This window comes from Aplysia californica, unplaced genomic scaffold (genome assembly GCF_000002075.1).
Source record: "Aplysia californica isolate F4 #8 unplaced genomic scaffold, AplCal3.0 scaffold00485, whole genome shotgun sequence".
NCBI classification, from domain to species: Eukaryota; Metazoa; Mollusca; class Gastropoda; order Aplysiida; family Aplysiidae; genus Aplysia; species Aplysia californica.
In genome coordinates this window covers 222,898-230,479 of record NW_004797755.1, presented here as the reverse complement: position 1 = coordinate 230,479, position 7,582 = coordinate 222,898, and positions in this window count along the sequence as shown.

The window sequence follows — 7,582 nt, the reverse complement described above, 5'->3', positions numbered from 1 at the left end:
TCCATACGCTTTGCATAGCAGTCTGTCAAAATGATTTTTTGAGAAATACTGAAAGTTTCAAAGAGATCTTCGCTCTAGAAGTATTCTAAAATGTGAAGAATACAACCCTGTGGGTACAAAATGACCCCAGGATGTGTACGGATAGGGTTAATGTATAAAAATAAATTGAACCTTTTCCTCTTCTTTTACAATGTGAGAATAATAGACAGATTTACAGTGATATGACGAGACAAACTTGATAGAACTATGTAATGTTCATAGCCTACCTCTGTTGCCCCTGTGTGATGTTTTTGTACTTTTATTTTATTCTTTCGCTTGAACGAAAACATGTCCGTCCTTCTGCAGATCACATCATTCCATTTATCCAGCATTCTTTTTATTGTTGGTCTTTTACGATGTGTATTCATCTGTAATTTAAATAATGAGACATTCCAAATTTTTACAAATATTTGATTGATTGATTGCACTTTTATCTTTCAGCTTTACATTAACATCTTTCATTCCCTGTAGCCAAATGTCGTCCTACTGATTTTTCTGCTTCTGTAATTTGAAAGAGGCCATAACAATTTTATGAGTAACTAAATTATTTGTTCTGTGACTGTAACTGATGACAATAGGTGTTTAAAAAACAGGAACAGCATGTAGCAAATAGATGGAGAGTGAATTTTTAAACTAAAATATTTGTTTCAATAACTTTCACTTTGATTTCTGAATGCCTGTCTTTCAAAATAGAGGTGTACATTTTGTCTCTCAAAGGCTGTGTTTCTTTTTTCTTTTCAAGCCATACCTGAGGTTAAAACTATCAACAGTAAAACTTATGACCCAACAGCACACAGACAAATAAATGGTATTGGAAGAGCTATGATGCATTTAAGAGAGGTGTTTCCTCTTGTGATTATAGTCTCAGTGGAGCTTTTTTGTTCGTTTTTGTGCTCGTGCTCTCATATGATAGTGATAGTAAGGCACGCCTCATATACGGATAATCTTAGTCTCTCAGTCCATGTAGAATTTTTTATGATGCTATTATTGAACAAAAAAATAACAACAAACAAATAAACCCACTTTTAATGAACTTCTGTAATTGTATTCAGTTAACTTTTTCCAAAATAGATCAAGAGAATTTTGCTCACAAATTTGTATGTTGGCATACAATGACTTAGAAGCAAATCCTGAAAAGATTAGCTTTCTTCTACTGTCTATGACTGCAGTATTATGACATGATGTAAGCCACAAGTATAAAATCTGTAATTCTTCTTGAATGTAACAATTGTATTTTTGTTGGAGGGGGGTTAAATGATTGCTATAATATAATACATGGGGCATAAAAATCTACCAAATGTAGTTATGATGACAGCTTAGAGGACATACTAGAGATTTTAAGTCTGCTGATCTGATTTCAAGAAAGAATACCAAGTAAAAATAGATCCTCATTTAATTTTTAGACACTTGTGAAGCAGGATACTTCCAACAATATTTACGTCTGTTTGACTGTGCGGAGGAATTCCTCCCCTAAGTGAGAGTGAACAGTATTAATGATGCCCTCGTGTTGGGTAAATGATTTTCTACTCAGTTTTTTTTTGGTAAACTTTACATTTGCATCAAATATCTTTATTTAGTGGTATTGGGGAAAATGAATATTTTTGAATGATAAGAAGTGATTAACTGTACAAGTTACACCCGTTTTAAAAGTATCAATTTTACAACATTTCTATTGTCAGGGACCTCTTAAGAGCTAAGTAGTCGAGATACTCTTTTAGATTTATCTCAACTAATGAAGTAGGAGCAATCCTAAAATAGCAACTCTTTCTAAAATTATGAAATGCATGATCTATTGGAGAAGTTTTGTCTGTTTCAAAATTAAAAACAGAACATCTGACACATGTGATACTGTGTGTAGTAGAACTTTCAGTGTGAGAATAAGGAGCATGGTAATGACCGTTCAGCTCAGAAGGGGGGTCAGTGAAAATTTGACAAAAGTTGATGAGGGGGGGGGGGGGGGGGTGTCCTTACAAAGTTGACGTCAACCATGATGATGCTCTAAAAGGTTGAGGGGAAAAAAGAAAAAGGATGAAAAAATATTATTGGCCACATTTTCGGGGCCTAAAATTAATGCAGTTAGATTGGACCATATTATTTTGTTGGCCTAAAAACTAAAATTAACAGTTATCTCCCCATAGCATAGACTGCTGGAAGCTCGATTTTATTTTAAAATAAAGAACTAACATGTATATGTAAATTAAAAAGCATCCTGTACCAGTTCTATCTAAATGCACATTTTGGTTGACATCAACTGGGAGATGACAAGGGTGTAGGGGGTGTCATTTTTGGCCAAATTTGAGCTGAAGTCATTATTGTGAACGGCCCCTTACTGTTAGGTGAGCGGTGAGGGTTAAGCCCAGATTAGGGTTATCTGCTGTGTGTGTACATGTTTAAGTTTGCATTGATGTGATCCCATATCTTTCTCTGTTCTCCTTTTTAGATTAAACTTTGTTCTAGAGTATTGCCTATTTTGTATCTCGGATATTCATATTAGTTTTTATCTCTTTTATTGTCATATATTGTACAACAGTACAACTTTAATACATGTTTAAAAATTATTTTGTTCATCTATTGCAATATTTTCAAGACATTTCGTCGCCTCAGAACTATTGGTCTAAAGTGCCTCTTTACTTAAAGGGTTCCCTCACTTAAGTACATTTTAGACAAAATAATTCTGAGGCGACGATTTGCACAACATTCGCTCAATATAGTGAAGAAAGAGGAAGAAGATTTTTTTAAAACTTCAGTCTCCTCATACTTTCACTCATCCATTCAGTTCCAGTCGTGAACACCTTGTATTACTATTACTGGTAACTACCTAAAAGCACTTCTTCATGTACTGTGGACAACTTAAATACATCTAAAAAACTTGGGCTGTATCAGTATGTGAACTACATTTGTGTGTTTAGAATGACTGAAGGGTTTACCCTTTTAACGAAATTATAAGCCAATTTGCCAAGAGGTTAACTGCACACAGGGATTACCCTTAACACCTGCAGTTGCTTCTGGTCTCTGACAAAGGTAAACATTGCAGGTGTTTTAATTTACTTTTAGTAAGATTTACGGCGCTCACAACTGCATAAGGTCATTTGAGCGCCAAGGGGTGGATGTCAACAGAGAAGTCCAAACGGGGAATCAGGCTTCCTCTGCTCACCTCTCTAGCCTCAACAGTACAAAGTCTGCTTCGAATATCGAGGCACCCCGGAAAAAGCAGTTTACAAGAGAGTGCCAAACATACAATAGAAGTAGAGGAAAAAATGACGATAGTAAGGATGAGGAAAAGAAAAAGCAGCAGTTCCCCCTGCCCCCCATGTTGTTCAGGAACAGTATATGAGCATAACATTGATAAATCAGCCCATTTACAATTCTACTGTGTATAAAAACATGTTAATTATTATCCCCCCCCCCTTCCGGTCTAAAGACAACTTCAGTCAGTAGCACTGCCCTGGAGGGGTGGGGCAGGCAGGTGTTTAGAGACGCCAGATGCATAATTGAAAATTGTACGTTTGATTTTTAAATAGTAACCAGTTTTATGAGGAACTATGCCCTTTTACTTTTACCAAGAATTCAGGGCTGTTCTCGTAACAGAGCTGTGGGGTTTAAGAGGGGGTTTAGCATATTTTTTTTTACTTCTTTACGTCACCTGTAATATATCCGATTTTGTTTCTGTTTATCAACTTTTTTATCTTATGATGTCTATGTACACGACTTGTGTTTTAAAATAGAGGCCGTATAATGTTTTCGGTTTTTCTTTTTTGTTATTTTACACTCAGATGATGAATTTTCTGTCAACTTTATTTATGCCTGATTGGCCTTGTGGGCATACGTATGCGAGTAAGCCTTTGTGTAAAACTTTGGCTACATACTTTTCAGGAAATGCGATAAACATAACAATATGTCCAAGGCCAGTTATCCTATTTTAGTAATCATTTTTATCATTTTATTTTACATATTCCTCATATGTGTTTACTATTTACAAATTTATTCATACAAGACAGAAATTCCTACCAAAACTGAAAATATTTAATGTGTCCTGCGCGCTCATATGACCTTATATTATGCAGTTGCGAGCGTCATAAAACACTTACCTTAACAACAAACACAAGACGCATCTCCATTTAAGTTGAGAGTATGGCCTGAGTACATGTCATCTCCGTCATTGATAGTTGGTTATAATATAGTCACTTTAGTTTATTTGTTTGCCAGCCTTTGTTTGCCTCATCTATGAATTCCTTTGATTGCCTCTTTGTAGGAGGGTAAACATTTAGTTCGGAAAATAGGGTTAGATTTGTGAATAGGCTATGGTTTTATTGGATCTTAGTATTTTGTTATGATTGTCCAGTGCGATTGACAGATGACACAGTATTACTCCTGTAGCTTAAAGGTTAGTTGGTGCTCCTTTGTTGTCAGTTCCTTCTTTTTCTTTTCAATGTAATCATTGTCTTAAATCTGAGGTGTCTGAGCAACGATAACTGTTACATGGCTACCAGACATCAAACCGTTCATAAAATCATTTACAGTAAATTTTTATGGGCAATTAGCTGGCATTAGACCTAGGGAGTTGTATCTACAGTAGAGATGTATCGTTGATGAAATTTTTCAACAGAAGGTTTACAAAGTTGTATGCAGTTCATACATTTTGAAACAAGTTACTATCTATAAATGTGAGAAGCACAAAGGTAGATAGCAAGGGGTGTACTTTTTTAAGGGGGAGGTCGGGTGAGCTAAAAAAGATTTTTATTCACTGACCTAAATAAATGAATGTAGCATAGTAAGACTCAATGCCAAGGTGCGAAATGCTTTGGGGTATTATTCATGATATATATTACCCATTGCCATGGTGACGGCGACAATCTTGAAAATAAACACAAATCTTAAATTCCTAAAATCTCAAACACAAATCGAGATATTCTAATCTGTAAGATAGGAATGGACAGGACCTATATTGAAGTAATAGGGCGAATATTTTTTTTTATTTGGTTGTTTTCAAGGATGTAGCATGTCTTTGAATTTCATGATGTAAAAAAGTGTTGAAAATACACCCCCAACCTGATATAAATGCTAAAATCCCTTGACATATACAAAGAAAAACAAAAATAACTAGCTCGTTCCCTAGAAATATGGATATGCTATCACTGTGCTAAATTTCAAGTCTCTAGGGCAATAAGTAAGTGAGATTTTAGGATTTTCGTGATATGTTTTCCATGAAAAACAGTTGAGAGAAAATGGCCGTTTAAGTAAAAAATGACCCACTGTGATACTATTAGTAGCCATTATGAAACACAATTTCACATACAGCATGCTTATCTCTGCAAAATCATATACAGTCCGTGCCGGCTTTAACCACGTTTCGGACTCAAGCACACTAAACGGCTCTTACCGAATTTTTGCTATATAAATTACATGCCTTTAAGCACGGTAACTTCGGCTTCAGGCACGCTTCATTTACAAGACAGTCAATACTTTCATTATAATGAATGACCTGTCGAAGTTCAAACACAGTCTACACCGCAGCAGTGAGTGTGTTAAGAGAAACACAAAGAACGCAAGTGATGGAGACACACACGCGCGCGCGAAGAGGAAGGCAGATGCACACAGCCGCGCGCATGGACATAGGATCTAGCCTAGGGCAAAGCTACACACCAACAAAAAAGAAACAAAGAGTCGGGGAGACGAGAAAGGGAGGCTGGCTGCAATTTCACCTTTGATTATCGCTATCCATTAATCCTGATTGTGTTTCACGCGCGAGTTGGGATGAAGACGGTGGTATGAATGTGGCACCGCGGGCAGTGATACGCACAGGCAGTGTGTAGGCCCAGTGTGCTGTATCGTGACTGGCCGCCTAAATTAAGTTTTCATTTCCTATTCGACCACAAAACAAAAACAAACAAGCAAACAAAAACTACCATGGCGGGCAACCGCTATAGGCCAACTTACAACTAAGGGAAATAGCACGGGAAATTTTTTACCTGAAAATCTCTGGATGATATCTACTTTGCACTCAAGCACGCTTCGGCATTAAGCACGCTTAAGCTTTCTCCCGATGACCGTGCTTAAAGCCGGCATGGACTGTACTGGATTTGATATCTAGATACATTCTCTGATTCTGGTATTCACTTAAGCAAAAACCTCAAAAACGACATTTTGACCCAATTTTCAGTCCCACCCGACCGCCCCCTTAATATTTTTTTTTTAGAATCTGAACTTAAAATATTACAATGATGAAACTCTGAGTGCTTCTTTGAGTATTTGCTCAATCCTTCTGTCTCATATTCTATTTGAATGTGTATTTTTACAACAGTATTTCTTGTTCACTTTTCTTACAATCATATATTATATTTTATTCTAGAGCTTACAAGATTTTTTTCAGATTTTGGCATCTCTTCTTTGAACTTAATGAGTAAAGTTGTAAATTAAATAATCCAGTAATTTGTACCACAGTGGGATCAAAGACATTTCCTGCTCATTAAATAACATGAAGCATGAAATAGTAATACAGTGGAACTCGGATTCAACGAGGTCGCCGGGCCTGACCTAAAATCTCGTTGAATCCGAGATTGTTTCCCAAAAAGTTGTGTTGCTGTGTACAGACTAGCTCACGGCAACTTTTGATTCCATAGACCAGCGCGCAATTCATTGTGTAGATCTACGTCAAGACCAGCTTATCATTGTAATAATGATCAGTTGCCGGAGGGGGGAGAAAACAAGACTGTGACGCGTTTGTATCTGTGACATTCATTCAACGCCCGGATCGCTCCCCCCCCCCCCCCCCCCCGACACGCACACACAGCCACTCGTGTGCAGGCCGCCCATCCGACCCCGACACACGCTAAAATAGACACGTGTGCGAGCCAACAATGCATGTGTTGTTATGAAAAAAGGCCGCTGATTGGTCGCATGCAATCGGCTAAGTGAATAAGGTTCACGATGTAGGTGCAATGGATGGTTTCCGGGAATCTATAAAGTTCGTTGTGGGAGAAAAATGAGCAAAGCCACGTTTGCGGGGGGCTGTTCACCCTGGAAGCGACCTCGTTGAATCCGAGCTCGCTGATTTAAGTGCTCATTGAATCCGGGTTATTTTTATTGATTTTAAAGAAGAAGAAAAACGGGGAATCCGTTGAACCCGAGCTCGTTGAATCAGAGTTCCACTGTACAATTTACCGGACACCAGTCAAGCCTGATCATCTCTTTCCTTTCATGACAAAGCAACTATGAGCCCCTGTGTTTAATTTCTTTCTGTACAGAATAGATTCAGAGCTGTGCTGAATCATATTTACATGTGTGTGCATTTGTCTGTGTGTGCAGGTGTTGACATAAATGTTAAGGCTTTGCAATATTGTTAACCTTTTGTTGTTGAGGGAAGAATTATATCATTTCTTGATTATGCAGAAAGCTTAGTGGAAATTCTCCCACCTTAACTCTGAAAAATTTGAACAGAGTTGAGTGAGAAATATTTCCACACAGCAGATGTTAGTGATCATCATTGTATTTTTCTAACATATTAAATTGTACAGGCAAAAATGTAATAAAACACATAAATCTG